This window comes from Panicum virgatum, chromosome 4N (genome assembly GCF_016808335.1).
Source record: "Panicum virgatum strain AP13 chromosome 4N, P.virgatum_v5, whole genome shotgun sequence".
NCBI lineage: Eukaryota > Viridiplantae > Streptophyta > Magnoliopsida > Poales > Poaceae > Panicum > Panicum virgatum.
The window spans coordinates 20,985,685-21,002,733 of record NC_053148.1 but is presented as its reverse complement, the minus strand read 5'-3'; the positions used below and the strand labels follow the sequence as shown (position 1 = coordinate 21,002,733).

The window sequence follows — 17,049 nt, the reverse complement described above, 5'->3', positions numbered from 1 at the left end:
AGATGCCGAGGGTACTAACACGGGCATTCGGCAAAAAATATATTTGCCGAGTGCACCGTGTGAAACACTCGGCGAAAACTAGGCACTCGGCAAAACGACGATTTGCCGAGTGCCTTATGGGAAGCACTCGGCAAACATCAAATTTGCCGAGTGTCCCACATTAGGCACTTGGCAAACAAGAGCGGAACCGTGCCGGCCGTCAGTGTTTGCCGAGTATCAAACATGCAGCAATCGGCAAACATCAAATTTGCCGAGTGTCCCACTTTAGGCACTCGGCAAACAAGTCATGTGCCCCGCACACGACACGTCCGTTAACGTAACCATGACGTCCATCAGTGTTTGCCGAGTGTCAAACACGCATCACTCGGCAAACATCAAATTTGCCGAGTGTCCCACTTTAGGCACTTGGCAAACAAGTCACATGCCCCACACAAGACATGTCCGTTAACGGAACCGTGCCGGTCGTCAGTGTTTGCCAAGTGTCAACAAGCAACACTCGGCAAATGTTAAAAAAAAAACTTCCTCTTCTGCCTTCCAAACTTTTGCCTCTGTTCTCATATGATAAAAGGAACTACATATTAAAATTTGGTATATTTGTCGTTATGTCTTCTATATATAGTTAATTTCTTTAATAAAAGACAAATTTTGGAAAATTCAAGTTTGTACCGCAAGTGTTAGGAATAATATACTATAATGAATGGAAATAATGATATTCATGTTATTGAGTCCAATTTTAGCCACTATTGAAGTTTTGAAAGGAAAATTCGAACATGTTGTTCATGAAATATTACCACGAACATGCGCCTGAATAGGTTTTAAATTCTATAAAAAGCAAACAGTAGAGGCTGTGATAAAAAAAATGAGAAGGTTTTACAAAAGTTTTGACGTACGTTGCTTATGAAATGAAGCATCTCCGAACAAGTTCCATAGACAAGAGAAGGATTCATTTGGATTTTGAGTCAAATTGATGATAGAATTGGGGTTTCAATTCAAAAATTTTTGTATAGGCAACAGACAAGATGGATTGTTCCATGTTAAATTTTGGATATTTTTGGAATCCGTTCGATAATTTTAATTTGTTGCAATTATATTGCTGAAATTGATGTAATTTGAATTTGATCTAATATTACATGAAATAATGGAATTTTCTTTTGTTGACGCATCAATAGGAACTATTTAGTGAATTAGGAAAGGTATTTTCATAGAAAATTCTAGCAAATTTTCTCAAACACATGTTCAATTAGAATAATTAGTTCAAAATAAAATGAATTTGAGCTATATATGCATGAAATAATGGATTTTATATCGTAGAAGCATGAAATAGGAACTGCTGAGTTATTTGGCAAGGTATTTTGAAATTATATTAAGAGAAATTTAGTGAAAAAAGTTTGGAAAATGAATTGAAGAAAAAAAATATATTTGCTGAGTGCCTACGAAAGGGGCACTCGGCATACTATGCCTTTGCCGAGTGCCTCAGATCAGGGCACTCAGGCAAACTCAACCTTTGCCGAGTGCCTCAGATCGGCGCACTCGGCAAGCACCCATCCATAACACGTATGCTTGTCGCATGCCACACACTCCACAAACACCACACGCCAACGCGCCGCCACATGCCAATGCTTGCGCTCGTCACCGCACCGCTGCTCGTCCTCCACTTGCGTGCTGCCGCACGCCAACACCTACGCTCGCCACTGCACTGCCGATCGTCCTCCACTTGCGGCCCATCGCACGCCAACACCTATGCTCGCCACCGCGCCGCTGCTCATCCTCCGCCTACCCTCGCCCCCATGCCGGACCACCTCCGCCCTAGCCCGCGCGTGCCAACACTGCCCGCCATGGCCGTCGGGTGAGCTTCCCCCTCAACACGTCTGATGGTGGGTGAGTACCGCTAGCAGAGATTCGAGGGAACCCCTGTTTAGAGATTCGGCCTGGGGTGTAACATGCAGTGAAAGCTTCCTTGCGGAAGGGTTGGAGATAGTGGTTTTTAGATAGGTTCGGGCCGCCCTGGAGCGTAACACCCTGCATCTTGTGTTTTATGATTGGATCTTGATTGGTCCAGAGTCGGAGAGTCCGAACCCGGAGTGTATAAAAGAGGTCCCGAAAAAGGATCCCCTTTACATGTCCTGGGATCTTTCTATTTATAGGCTACAACTATCTTCCCCATTTCTCTCTAACTCGTGTGAACGCCCTTTCTGCATGGTGGGCGCCATCTTCCAAGCCATCATGTTCCTTGTCCGATTGGCAGGTGGCTTGTTGGGCCTGCCGCAGCAGGCTTTGGGGGCCCAGCGGTGTCAGGAGCACCGCGGGGTGTAATCCGGGGCATCCCGGGTCATCCCGGGGTGGCCTCAGGCACTGGCTGGTGGACCCTTACGTCCTGGAGTGACCCCGGGGGAGCCTGGTGGGCCGTCGTGCGGAGGCCCGAGGTGGCCGCGTGGCGGACTCTAAGGTTATCTTGTGGGCCCTCACAACCCGGGGTGACCCTAGTCAACCCCAGGGAGGTGGCCGGGGCCGCCTAGGTTTTACCGTGGTGGGACGCGCAGTAAATGGCAGTGGGCCTCGGCCACCGTCCATCTTCAGCTTGATGGGACGGATTGCACAGGGATAAGCTATCCGCCGTCCCTGTAATCATGATGTTTTTATGGGAAGACGCACGTCTCCTCGGGCTTTGTACCAAGCCTGACGGCTCGGCACCGTAACCTTCAGGATTTCCGCCTAGTAAAGATCTTTTTACCAGGCGGGTGTCTTCGCAGGGAACAAAAAGGCCTTTCCCGAGCCTTTCGTGTTAGGCCGAGCCCGGCCCGATCCGTGCAGGCACCCATCTCCACGAGCGGTCATTTAGGGCTGGGGCCCCCAGGCTGACGTTACCGGATGACATTGCTGGTGGGCCGTCTTCCCTTAATCGCACATTTATTCGGGGTTATGGGTACCCACGTTCCCATTACGCTGGCAGTAACTCCCAGGCCCACCATCAACCCGAAAAGGTGGGCTGGTGGTGGGTCCAAGAGCCCCTTCAATGTCGCGTCCGCTTTCCCACGTCGCCATCATGGGGGTTCTGGCCGAATCCATCAGGGGAGACGAGGCGTCACCGCAGCCGATCCCCTTGTTGATTCACCTCCTCCCTGCCCATAATTATATAAGCGGAGGGGAGAGCACAGCTGACCGCTACCCCTTTCTCCTGCCCTCAGACTCTTCTGTTTCCTTGCCTTCACCTCCGACTCCCTTAGCTTTCGCCATGGCACATAGAGGCGCGCAGGTGAGCGGCACCCTCGTCCTTGACTTCGTCCCATCCAACATCTATGATGTCGGCAAAGAGGTGGCGCAGAAGCTGGTGTCAGCGGGCACCATGCTGCGCCGGGGCGGAGCTGTCCCCACGCCATCCAATGCGAGGGAGGTGGTGACCTTCCTCGCCTTCTTGGTGGTGGGGCTGGCTCTCCTCCCTTCTCGCCACTTATGATGGTAGCGTTGGAGGAGTTCACCCTCCACCTGGTACATCTCATCCCCAACGCCATCCTCATGTGGTGCTCCTTCCACACGCTTGCAAGGCATTAGTGGGAGTGAGGCCTTTGGTGGAGCTCTTCCGCCACTTCTACTCTATCGTGCGCTCCGGCTCCACCTCCCCTGGCCACGGCGCTGCCCCTCAGCACTGCACCATCGGCAGAGTCCTCTTCAGGTGGCACCATGCCGGCTTCCTCCCAAGTGGGAGAGCTAGGAGCGGCAGTGGCTGTACGTCAAGGTGGATGACGTTTCCCCTTGTCTTCGTCTTCCTCTAGGCCTGCTGGCGAGCAATGCTCGGTGGTCCAACGTGCTAGTACGGGTGGGCCTGCAGTGGAGCCAGGAAGTGGCGGAAGAAGTCTGCGACCACCATGGTCACGATGAGGCCCACTGTCCGGAGCGATTCAATTCACTCCAGCACTAGCGCGCGCTTTAGGGAAGCCTGGTCGTCGACGGGCCTGGGCGATGTCGAGCTCCCACCTCGGGGTGACCTCCCCCCGAGCGAGCTCTACCTTCTCCCAAGGTTGGGCATCCTTGGCGACCGGTTGGGGGAGCTTCAGTGCGCCCTCTGGCAGGCCGCCAAGGACAGCTCGCTGGCGTTGGCCACGGAGGCGGTGAAGTTCACACTGGTGAGCCTGTGGAGCCGCATCCCCGACCTTCCCTTGGAGGAGGTGCTGGAGGGAGTCATCCAAGGCCTCAGGCGTGAGGCACGCATACGTACCCGCACCGTGGCGGAGAATGTGGTGGCCTCCTTCGTGCCTGAAGCCGTCAGCGATGATCCAGTGGCCCAGCCTGTGGACCCGAAGGACGACCAGGGCGCCGGCCAGTAGGTCCTTTAGTTCTTTGTTTCTTTTGCTTCTGTTGGGATCTCCAGCGCCTGTGAGTGCTTGTAATGAACTTTCTTGCTGGAGTACACTCTCGCAGAGAGCAGCTTGACCGGCTCCCCTAATTCTTAATTTTTGGTTATCGATGTCCTTGAGTCTTGCTTGCATTTTGCGTATCCCTTGCCGCATCAGACCACCCAGGGGTGTCAGAGATGAGGCCTACACCACGCCTTCTAATTTGATGAGAGGGATGGGCTAGGGAGGCACCCATCGCGGCACGCATGCCCCGGGCCCGACCAAGTGCTTCGCCCGTCGTGGCGCCCATGCCCCGCCGCCAGTCCTGTTGACCGGGGCGCATGGAGGGGACGAAGCAGTTGTCATGCTCACCTTGCCCTGCCACCGCGCCGACCGAGGAACTTAGCGAGAGCAGGGGGACAAGCTAGGGTTGGTGCGCCCCTCGGACTAGCGGACCCTTCCAGGGTCCCGCTGGAAAACCCTGGTCGGTCCGCTTGCGGCCCTTGCTAGGCTATAAATAGCAGGGCAAGGTGCATCTTCTACATCAAGCCTAATATGGCCAAGCCACCAGACTTAGGGTTAATGGTGAAGCTCTGGGGCTCCTCTCTGGGGCCGCCTCTTTAGTTAAACTCCCCGCCATCGGTGGAAAGCCTAGGGGGCCGTTGCTCCCCCATCCCTCTAGTGTAGTGGAGTTGGGTCAAAACGGTGCCATGGGCGTGGGCAGCCACGGCGCCCCTGAAGCATGGAGGAGGTGGTCCTTCAAGGTCTCCGGCGACATCCCGGTAGGCTGCCCGTTGCATGCATCCCCCTCTGACTCTAATGAAGTCGAGTGGGGTCGAAGAGGGGCTTGTTTCCCGGGAAGTGGTGGTGATGCCGTGGCGAGGCTTCTGCCTCAGAGCCCTCGTAGCCGCTGCATCTACTTCTACTGCTGGAATCCGTAGCTCACCCCATTGGGGGGGGCTACTGCTTTGCTCCATTGCCTGCTCCTCGTTCTCCTTCACCGGGAAGGAGGACGGAGTCGCTGGTGTACATGCACAGCCAGAGCAGCGCCCGGGGGTGCTGCTGCTCCTGCTCGGGGACTGCTATCTCCAGCAGGCTGGCGTCTGCCGTGGGTCATTGCTGGCCGGCGAGGGAGGATCTTCCTCATCATCCTTGTCAACTGGTGGCCCCTCGGTGGATGTTGGTGCCGCTGCTGCTGGTGCCGCTGCTGGAGCTGGACCAGTTTATGCTGCTGGCTCTGATGAGGGGCTCGGAGTCTTTCTCATCTTCCCCAGTGCGGCATCTCCTCCAGCTACGGCCCATGGTGGGGCGTAGCTTGTTTCGTCGGGTGCATGGAGGTCATCAACTTCTTCCGGCAGCAGCTTCAACGGGGGCCACTGCTTTGCAGCAGTTGCTCCAATCTGCAGACTCGGGATGTGCGGGGTGGAGAAAGCAGTTGAGCTTATTTCCTCCCACATCCCGGAGTCACAAATTGCAGCCCCCGCTACCCTTCCTTCTCGTGGCCTGCGGGCGCGGCCCCTTGGCCTCACTGTAGTCCCGCTTCGGCCACGGCGTGGTACCCCTGTCCTACCAGGGAATTCTTTACGGCAGCTTCATGTACTTTTGGTTTTGTAACCTGTACTGTGTTCCTGAAGAAGAAAGCAATAAAGTTTACCTTTTTGGGATCCAAAGATCCCAGTCTTTTTTTGACCTTTTCTATTTATGGAAAGCTTTATATGTTGCTTGTTGTTTTCTCCATCTTCATGAGATGATAAAAAGCTTGCATCCTGGGGTGGTTGCCTGTTCACTACATCGGAGCTTCTTGGTATGAGGTGGAGTGGTGTTGGCGTAGGGTTCCCAGCGGGCAACTGATCTCGGGGTCCGGAGACGAAGCAGGGAGTCGAAGTTGGCCAGGAAGAGCCTGTGAGCCCCTAGCCGACATGCCGACCTGGCCACGAGTGTCCTTTTTCATGACACTGGGCGTTCCACCCATGAGATCCTAAAGTTTTTGAATTTTGCTAGGAATTCAAAACATGCTTATCTGATGATGAAAAAACAAGGTACTACATAGGTAGAGGGAGCCCCCGGGCCAAGTTTCCCGAGGTGACCTCGGGTTACTGTTGGTGGTCGATATCAGTGATTTTCGCCGCCAACGCTCCGCCTGATTTCATGAAACATAGGTCATAATCTTGCCATAACCATTATATTGAATGATTTCCACAAGTTTTGGTGTATATTTGATCTCAGGAACAACATATCCAAAATTGAGCCAGAACGAACACTGTTTGGACCGGAAGGCCCAAGTCCGGCCGACCGGCATACCTACTGTGGAATTTAGGCATGAAACAGGACCAGAGTCATCTAGAGGGAGAATCCAGGCCATTCCAATGGGTAACTTCCCAAAAAGCAAGAGTTGGAACCAGAAGGCTTGAACCCCTAAGCAAAATGGAGGAATCCTGGGCCATGATTAGAGCACAAGATGATTACCCATCCAGGAGTGATCTCCAGCTATTGAAGAGCGTGCCGGGGCAACGGAGGGCCGAGAAGCCACCAGAGCTAGGTCACCCGGCCTAGTTTAGGCTGCCCGGCCCAAGAAATGCCGGTTGAGCAAACCGCCAGAAGTACCGACCTCCAGAGAGCATCAGGAGCATCCACTCGAAGGCAGTGGACAGATGGTGGGAATCCTAGGCCGGCCGGCCTAGAGGAGACTGGCCAGCCTGACTTTGTCACGCCACGTGTCCATCATTTGCGTGGAAGTTACACCGCCGACCTACTTGCGTGAAGTGTAGGCGACTTCGTTATAACCACCTTGGAAACACTATAAAAGGGAGCCCCCACCCCTCATTCAACACACACCATTTGGAGAGGAGAAGGGTCCCAAGCAAGATGTAGTCCCTCTTAGTAGAATAGGGAGAGTGTGAGGTGAGAGTCTTGACGAAAGCCAAAGTGAAGGAGCGGTGCCGAGTTCTCTCGGGCTTACTCTACTTTTGTAATCCACCTCAGAGGAATGAAATATTTTCGGAGTGAAGTTCCTCGTCTCTCGTCGGTATCTCGCTAGTCTTTCTCTTTACTTCAGTTACTTGTTTACTTTCTGTCATTGATCTGCGGTATCCCTAGTCTGTGTAAGTAGCAAGTTCTACTTATTTGAGAGTGCTTTCTGTCTTGTAGGGAGGCAGGAGTACGTAACTCGATAGTGTTAGGCATGGTGCCTAGACTTGGTTAGTTACCTCGGGTTGTGTTCCACCCCACAGTACCACAGTGGTAGCCGGCAGGTAGTGACAGTCCTGTTCATCCTTTGTAGTCCACCACGTTCGGGTGCTTTCATAGCAGTAGTTGCCGACGGACATTGGACTCTCTTCTCAGCCCAATCTGAGTCCTTCTCGTAGGCAGCCAAAGCAGATCAAGATAGTTTAGTTGCAAGTCTTCTGGGTAATGAGTTGGCTAACCGACGTTGAACCCTCTACCCACTTTCCTCTCTTCCCCTGGTGGGTCTGGTTGAACTATTTCTAGGTCTGGTCGTGTTTTATCATTCCCCGTGGATTCGATACCCTGGAATACTCCAAGGTGAAAGCTACATCGGTCTCTTTGCGCTTGTGGAGTAATTCATTTAGGCTAAGGAGTGACAACAATTACATGGTCCTCATGCCGGAGCATTGGGACTCTCCCCTATCTACGGGTAGAACTTACGGAAATGCTCGATGTTCCAGACATTGGGTACTGTTGGTGTAGGATGCTCTCCGGGACAAAGAGGTCATAACAGCTCGAAAGGCAGAAGGCGAAGTCTTGTGTGTAAAGGCGGCAGACAATAATGACACAAAAATCAAAGCAACAGCAAGTTTGCTCTGTATTCCCTCATCATTTGTACAGTCACAGGGGGGTATTTATAGCCCAACGGCTTACCTACCCACTTGCTAAAATTCCCATAATGCCCCCGAATTGCCCCAAATATAGAATATTCTGCGGGCTTTTGGGTAATATCAAATCTACACACTCTCAGTGGATTACAGCTAGCACGACACGTGGGTCCTTGTCCTGGTCCAGATCCTTCGCCGCCGGACACCTTCGACCAGGGCTTCGGATCTAGACCTTCGCCGAGCGAGTCTGCCACTCTTCTGCTAAGTTTCCATCCGTCCTTGTAACTTCGCTTCGGACCCTTCGCGACTGTGCAGGACGGAGGCTGACAGCCGCGACGGTGGGCGGGTCCTTCATCGAGGATACTTCGCTCCGAGGCCTTCGCTTAGTGGCCTTCGCTTCAGTGCCTTCGCTCTAGTCCGCTGGCGCCTTGTCGTGAAGTGGCGTCTTCGCACTCCGCCGAAGGTGGCTTCCCCAACAGCTGCCCCTCGATGCTTTGGCTGCTCCTCGGGGCACCCGAAGGCTGGAACATCCGGCGCGTGAAACGCAGCCTCAAGCGCCACCCTTCGGGCGTGCGAGCGTGCGAGGACATTCTTTATCTATGGAGTCAATAGAAAAGGTAAAAAGAAAAGCCTATTGGCGAAGTCAGGTATTGCTTCTGTCATATCCACAAAATTGAGTAGATTAATTAAGTGGAAAAAAGATGCGTATAATTTTTTTGACAAAAGACACAGCTACCCCGCAGCTCTTCGGATTCTTTCTGTTTGGTGCGTGGACAAAATCGACACTTTACGCTAGCAGCGCGCTTTCCGACGCGCCACGGCTAGGGGGCCGGCCCTATATAAACTGGCCCCCAGGGGGGCAAGAGCTCACCTCCCCCATGCTTCAGCCCCCAGCCTCTGGCCTCTTTTTTGCTCTTACAGTCCGACGTCTTCGCGGCTTCCAACTTCAGGCGCGACGGCTTCTTCCGAGGATATGGCGCCCCATGAAAGAGCTCGCTTCCCTCCAACAAAGATCCTCGGAAAGAGCTACATGACTCAAGGGATGATAGAAGACCTGGAGATACGAGGTGCCCTTGAAGTTGGCCTCGCACGGCCTCCTCCAGTTGGTGAGATTGAAGCGAAGCCTCGCTCCGAAGAAGTCGTAGTCTTTCGCAACTTCTTCATCGCCGGGCTTTGCTTCCTGCTGGATCCGGTTGTGGTGGATTGAAACTCTTCGAAGTCTACAGCCATCAGATGACACCAACATCCTTCGTCCGGTTGATTATGTATATGTGGCTGACGAAGACCTGCAAGGTGAAGCCTTCCGCCACTGGCTTCGCTCGGCTTTTCAGATGTCACTTCCAGCCGAAGATGGTGTTCGTGAAGGCAAGTGAAGAGGCTACTGCTTCAGAGGCGGAGCCTCAATTTGGTGTGCACACCTTCGCTTTCCACACCAACGTTCCGAGCCAGGTTGTTGCCTATCGCAACAGGTGGGGGGAGTGGAGGTCTATGTGGTTCTACCACAAGGTCCCCCTCAATGAAGCTACAGGAACCTACCCTCTGGTGGTGAAGGAGTTTGGGCCGCGCCGGGAACATCTTCCGTCCGTGGAAGTTGACGAAGGGACAGAGGAAGCGAAGGCTCACGTTGCGTTGCTCCTCAAGGTGTCGAAGGTCTTTTTGACACGGGATATTGTCGAGGAGTATATTGCCTGCAAGTGTTTTCCTGTTCGCGACGGATGGTCCGTAACTTCGTGGGCGGGAAGGGAGAAGCGTATGGGTGGGCTTCCGATGCCCAACTTCTCGACATACTTTGGGATTGCAAAGGATGGTAAGCCCCTTGCCTTACCTTCGCCTTTTTTTAACTTTTTATTTTGTGCAAGGGTTGATCACGTCGCCATTGAAATTCTTGCGGACGAAGCTATCGGGGCCGAAGCCGCGAAGGAACGGTGTCTTCTCGAATCCAGGTTGGGGGGCACTCGGACGAATCGTGTGTTCGCCTTCTTTGAGATCGAGGCCCCTCAGCACGCCGCCGACGCTCGATTGGCTGAGGCCGAGGAGAAGAAGAAAGTGAAGGGGGAGCCTTCGGGCGCTGCTGGGGGCAGGGGCAAGAAAATGTCCAAGGGCGGGGGTATCACCGGGGCCCTAGAGAATAAAAAGCGCAAGAGCGACGGCGGGGGGTGGGGGGGCGCTTCCAAAGAAGCGTTCCCGTCTTATTGATGTTGTCCTCATGCAGTCACCTCTTCGCAGTAAGGGGGGTTCTAAGGACAAAGTGGAGTCGAGTGGTGATAGTGCGACGGCGGCGCGAAGCCCCGCTGCTCCGGTTAATGCCGCTCCAGAGCGGGTGATGCCCGTCTTTTCCCTCCAATTTAGCGAGCCGGAGCCGGAAAGCGATGATGAAGTCGCCCCGAAGACCCGCGATGCTTCTGGCTCGGCTGCGGAGGTTGAGAAACATGCCGAGAGGATGGCTTCGTCCTCTTCGGGCGAGGAGGAAGGGGAGGAGAATGTTAATGTCGTGGATTCTGATGCGGTCGCGAAGGGGAAGCAGGTCGCCGTCGAGGGTAACTCAGATGACTCGGACTCCTTAGACAACAGAGCATATTTGATTAGTCAGTCTGTCCCTTCTGAGATTGCGGAGGCCCTTGGGATGAGACACGCGAAGATAATTAGCGGCCAAGTTGTCGTGAAAATTCGCTTTGAGAGCGGGCAACACAAGCGGGATTATCTTGCTGAAGTTGGTGGCTCATTTTGCTTCCTGCTCATGGAGCGAAAGCTCATGCTGACCGGTGCTAGGAACGCTTTGCAGTGTGCCGAGGACCTCGCTCTAAAGTCATATGTTGCGGCAAGGTGCACCAGCCATCTATTGGATGCGGAGCGTGACCAGCCTCTCCGCATCGCCAGTCTGGAGCAAAAAGCTTGTAGCCTAGAGGAGGAGAAGACTTCGCTTGAAGCCGAACTATCAGCCACATGCGCCAGCGCGGAGATAGAGCTGCAGGCTGCTCGCCTCGAAGCCGAAACCACCAAAGCTGAAGCAGCAGAGCTTCGCTGGTCGCTCGAATCGAAGGCTAAAGAGCTGAAGGACGCAGAGTGTAGTGAGCAGGCTTCTAAGAAGGCAGTTAATGCCTATCGTGAAGCTGTTCGTGCTGGTGCTGAGCCCTTGCAAAGCGACATTGCCACCTTTCTTGAGACAATGGGCCTGTCACCCCCCGATCTCTCTCCAACAGCCAACTCTATTTCAATATCTGAGCTGTTTCGGTGGCTTCGCGCCTGTGTGTCCATGGCCACCTCCGGCAATCGCGCGATGGGCGACCTTAGCGCTGCGGTGGTAGTGCGGTCCCATAGCGCTGCCATCTGCAAGCTGCTGTGACAAAGACCCAGCTGCGCACCTTGCGTGATCCAACCTTTGAATGGCCTTCGCTAGATGAAGTTCGACCCGAAGCTCTTCCTCCCCTTCCCATGAATATTGCCAAGAAATTCACTTCGGGTTTTTTCAAGACACATGGCAGGGACCTTGTCCGGGGCGAAGCAGAACGACTTCGGAAATAGGTTTGTTTGCAGCCTTTTTGCGAAGTGCCATTTTATTTTGATTTGTCGTTAAATTTGGTTTCTACCACAGCTTCAAGACAACGCAGAAGCATTCGCGCGTGCCTTCCTAGGACCTGCAATGCTGGGAATCTTTGCGGTGCTTCTGCAAGTGGCGCTGCAGCGACCGCCGAGGGCGAAGGTGGACATGACAGCCCCACAGATGAAGTAAATGCCTTATAAGAGTGATTTGTGGATGTAACTATTTTGAAGAACATGATGTTTTCTAAAAAAACTAACGCCTTCGGTGTCTGCGCAGGACCCTGCAATGGAACCTGCGTGGATCACTGAAGGTACCATGCCTTTATGGATGTGATTTGGTTCTTTTCATGTTGCCGGTCAGGACTAGGCTAAGTATCATTATGATCATCCCTGGGGTTCTTTTACGGAATGGTTGGAGCGCTTGGAACGGAAATACGATAGGGCTAACGCGAAGTCCAAACAATTTTGGGCCGAGTTTTCGCGTGACCCGGAGAGACAGGCGAAGATTCTTACTGATAGGTTGCTTCATCGTTAGACGAAGTGTATTTTAGACACAGAGCGTCCTTATACGCCCGCGAAGGACCTGCTTGAGCCTAAGCCAGAACCCGTCAACAAATCCTCTGACGTTGGATGCTTCGCATATCGTCTACAAGGGGACATTGTGTCCGAATGAGACTCATGGCGGACTTTGCTCGTTTTTAGGCCTGGAGTTCGAAGCATATCTGCAGAAGATGGCTGAAGAAATAATTGACTGTCTGGTCCGCATGGTCATTGAAGATGTGGACCGCAATGTTTTCAAAGAGGAAACATCGAGTGTAACAATGTAATTGAATTTATGGGCGAAGGCCTTTTTGTAAATATAGTCATGTAAACGATGTTTGATTGGAAAGTGGATTCCTTCGAGGACAACTTTGATTTTGTAAGCGAAGCGCCACCCCCCCTTTGTTGTTCTTGGAGGGTGATACACTTCGATTTGTGTGTACGGGTCTTCGTCTTTGTGAAACCCCAATTGTTTCTATTGTAATATGAAAAACCATTCATGGCTCTATTGTCCCTTCAAGGACGCATTTCATTTTTGAAGTGCCACCCCCTCCTTTTGCATTCTCGGAAGGGTATTCGTACAAACAAAAACGGTGCCTCCTTTTTGTTTCTTGGGGCAGCACGCGACTACACGCACGCAACATGTTTGATTGCGAAGCGCCACCCCCCCTTTTGCGTTCTTGGAGTAGTGGGGCACATTATACTTGTAGGTGCCTCGGGAACTATGTTCCTGTTGACGGTGCTTAAGCACCATTTTCACCCATCAACTATACTCAATAATAAAGGAAAACTGCATGCCTTACTCACATATTTGTATCACTAACCTTGCTCCACAGTTATTTCCAAGTTTTGTACATCTCAGATGAGTAGGAGCGGAATAAGACGAAAACACGTAGCAGACGCCATACAACTACGCGGAATGTCGCGTCCCGCGTCACCCACTTATAAGGAGGGCCCATCTAGCAGAGCAAATGGGCGCGCCACGCATAATGCATACAAGGAAAGATATTAGGGCCCACATGTCAGTCTGCCAGAGAAGGATAAGGAAGAGAGGCAGCCAGGTGGGGCCGGCCGACCCCCTGTGTTGGCCGAACCTAGGCGGCCTCCCGTCCAGGTGTATTTCAAGGAGGAGTCAGCCCCAAGTCTCCTGATTACCTTCCATACGTGCATTTGGGGGGAACCGACCTCCACTAGTATAAAAAGGGCCCCCTCTCACCCCTCACTCACAAACACACTTCATTCCATTCTCTCCAAGAAGGCTCTCCTCTCTCTTGCTCTCTTAGCTAGGTAGTGGAGCTAGGCTAGTTCTCTTTAGCGAGCAAGTCGTCCTCGGGGTCGTTGAGCAATCCTCGGCTCCTGGTATGGCATTGTATCCGACTTGTCAGACTTCTATTCATAATATAGAGTTTTGCCATGGTTGCTTTACTATCTTGATAGTTTATCAATCCATGCTTAGATTGTTCATAAGTTATGCTACGGTCTTGGTTAGGCTAGATGATCCGAGTACGGATTAAGGTTCGTTGTGCCTTCGGGCTTGCTCTAGTGTTTTACTCGTCCATCCAAAGGGTTGGAGACCTGGGGGCACTAGAGTAGTGACTTCATACACGAGCGTGGTGTTCGGGTATGCTGGATCCTTCGGATATGACCATGCTCCACGGTGTGACTGGGGTAGACGGCAGGTGGTGACAGCCCTGTCCGTCCGGCGTAACAGTGGTGTTGCGTTTAGTGTACTCCCTGACGTTCGGGTTCGGTGTAGGAGTTCATGCAAAGAGGTAACGGGACTGGATGTACTACGGTGCGGGACCTTCTCCCCGCTATCCCATTTTCCTGGCACCTACAGTGCTAACCATGTTCTAACATGACCCCAGCTTTGGATAGAAGTACTAGGACACCTAACCTAGCCTAAGCTCCAGCTGACTTGACGTAGGATAGAGTAGTTCTTTGTTTTATAGTTTCTCTTCTTTATTCCTTCCTCTTGTAGTGTGGATGTGTGCTGTGTCGCATTACCTTTGCTTATTCTTTATCTGTACTTACCCCTGTTAGAGTATTGCCTATTGCTTGAGGCACAATGTATTGGTTAATGTTGAGTACAATACCATTGCCGCTGCCGTCCTTTGGGACGCAAATAAAAGACGATACCCTTACTGTCCGGGTGAAATGCTACAACGGTATATCCGTGCGCTTGTGGATCCATCTGTAATCGTATTGATTATACCACGAGAGTGGCACTCCTTGGGTGCAGTTGCTAGGATGGGTTTGGCGTCCTCATTTCTAGTGATTGCACTAAGGACTGCCAACAGGCATTTCTGGCGCTGTTGCTAAGGATTAACCATTCCTAGTGATTGCGCTAAGAAATGTCAACAAGCATTTCTGGCGCCGTTGCCGGGGACGGCATGTGAACAAAGATATTGTGCTGATATTAACTTAGACCTTGTACTCAGGATATAGTCTTTACTCTTTCAGGCTAATGTCACTTTATGTCTTCTTTTATTTTTGATTTGAAACAAGACAGGGGTAGTGTATGACCGGTTTCTCCATGCCGAAAAACTACACAGACAATCCAGAGAGGCTCGTGAGAAGGGCATGACCTCACGTCGTTCCTCCTCTCGCTATCCTCCCGGCATAGGAACCCATTTCGGAAGCACCACTCGTTCTTGAGGCTATGGCTGAAAAGACTCTCCGCGAGCTCTCCGTCCCTTCCACCGACAATGTGGCCACTGGCCCCAACATCAATGTCGGGGATGTGAACTTCGAGCTCAAATCAAGCCTCATCAACATGGTGCAGGCTAGCCCATTCTGTGGCAAGCCAAATGAGGACACAAATGCACATTTGTAGAATTTTCTGGAGCTCTGCGACACCGTTGTCATACGGGGTGTCGCCGCCGACATTGTCAAGCTTTGTCTGTTTCCCTTTTCCCTCCTGGGGAAGGAGAAATAGTGGTTTTATAAACAAAATGACATGAACACCTGGGCCAAATGCTCCAAGGCGTTCCTCGCAAAATTCTTCCCGCTAGGCAAAACAAATGCCCTTCGCGGGAGAATTTCAAGTTTCCAGTAGACAGGGATGGAATCCATCCCAGAAGCATGGGAGAGGCTGCAGGAATACATCCTGTCCTGTCCTCATCATGGCATGGATGAGTGGCTTGTCCTGCAAAGCTTCTACAATGGTCTCACAACGACATCTCGAGCCAATATTGATGCCGCTGCTGGAGGAGCCTTCCTCGACCTGACCATAGCCAAATCCAAAGCATTGGTCGAGAAGATGGTCTCCAATTAGGGGTGGAGTGATGAACGACTCCAACCCCGCACCAAGGGCATGCATACCGTCAAAGAGACGGATATGATTGCCGCGAAGCTGGACCTCCTAATCAAGAAGATGGAGGAAGGGAGCAAACAACCGATCCATGCTCCCGTTTACGCCATGGGTTCGCACTTCACGTGTGAAGTCTGTGGTAATGATGGACACTTGGGGAACGACTACTTCGAAACCCTTGAAGACTGTGCCTACCTCAACAACAACAACGGGTACCATCCACAACAAGGAGGCCAGGGGTGGAACCAGCCACGTCCACCATTTCAGGGAGGTAATAACTACAATCCTTCTTATAATTCAAATTTCAATTCAAACCAACCTCCCTTGAGAGAACTTGTTCTTGGCCAAGTTAAAATCAATGAAAATATAAATAAAAAGCTTTTGGCCAATGACAAATCCCTGAAAAGTTTAAGTATCAAGCTTGAAACTTTGTCTTCAATTCTTAAAAACCAGTTAAGTTTCAACAAAATGATCGAAACCCAGCTTGCACAAATTGCTGCTTCGTTACCTGCTGTTGAGAGCGGGAAGATCCCGGGGCAACCCGAGTCTCCCATTGAAAATTTCAGCATGGTGTCTACCGGACGGGATAACTCATCCCGGAGGCCACCACGCAATAACCATGCAGGTAGGTACTATCCCCCAAGGAACGACGTTTGGGATGGCATGGTGGCAGTGGTGCAAGAGGATCCTGGGGTCCCCATGATCAGCTGCTCGATCTACATCAAACACTTCGAGCGATGCCTATGCGATCTGGGGGCAAGTGTAAATATAATGCCCAAGGTAATATATAAAGCACTTGAATATCTTGCTCTTTCCACAATAACTATGCTCGTACAGCTTGCAGATTCAACCATTCGGTATCCCGAAGGGATAGCCGAACATGTTTTCGTACGAGTACGAGACTCCTTCATCCTTGCCGACTTTGTGGTAATGGATATGGAGGGCGACCTCGGAGTCGACCTCATACTTGGGTGACCTTTTCTAAGGTCTGCCAAGGCAAGGATCGATGTCGGAAAGGGAGAAATCCATTTCCGTGTCGGAAGGGAGGATATGTTTTTCAGGTTCAAGAAGAAGGAAGAGCAGCGCTTCATGATCCAACAAGATAGTGAAGGGCAAGCACTCTGGGGTGCACCAGAACCCCAGCCAGAACAATGACCCTCCACACCTAAAAGAAAGAAGAAGGAAAAGAAGGTGTGGCAGAAGGACGAGAGTTCGGTCTCGTCCAGTTCTCCAGGACGAGCCGACGAATGGTAAGAATGATGGGGAAAAGTCGTGCACGTCGGACTTTAAACGACGCGCCCTTGCCAAAGGTAAATTGGTATTTATCTCATATTTGCTTTCTCCGCTTTTCAATATTTTCTTTACACCTTATTTGTTTTTCTCCACTGCATGTTTAAAATTTTCAAAATTGTTTTCTGCATGCTGGAATTTTCAAAAAATATTTTCTGAGTTTTAAAATCCTTTGGGAAAAATAATGTGGACATCTTTTCGC

General features: G+C 51.7%; 1 non-coding gene across 1 annotated transcript; it reads right to left on the bottom strand.

The window, feature by feature from the left end:
* Positions 1-15,269: 15,269 nt before the first annotated feature.
* On the bottom strand, positions 15,270-15,376 carry LOC120671767. Its single transcript, XR_005673856.1, has one exon. It is a non-coding gene; the product is annotated as a small nucleolar RNA R71 (small nucleolar RNA).
* Positions 15,377-17,049: the final 1,673 nt, after the last annotated feature.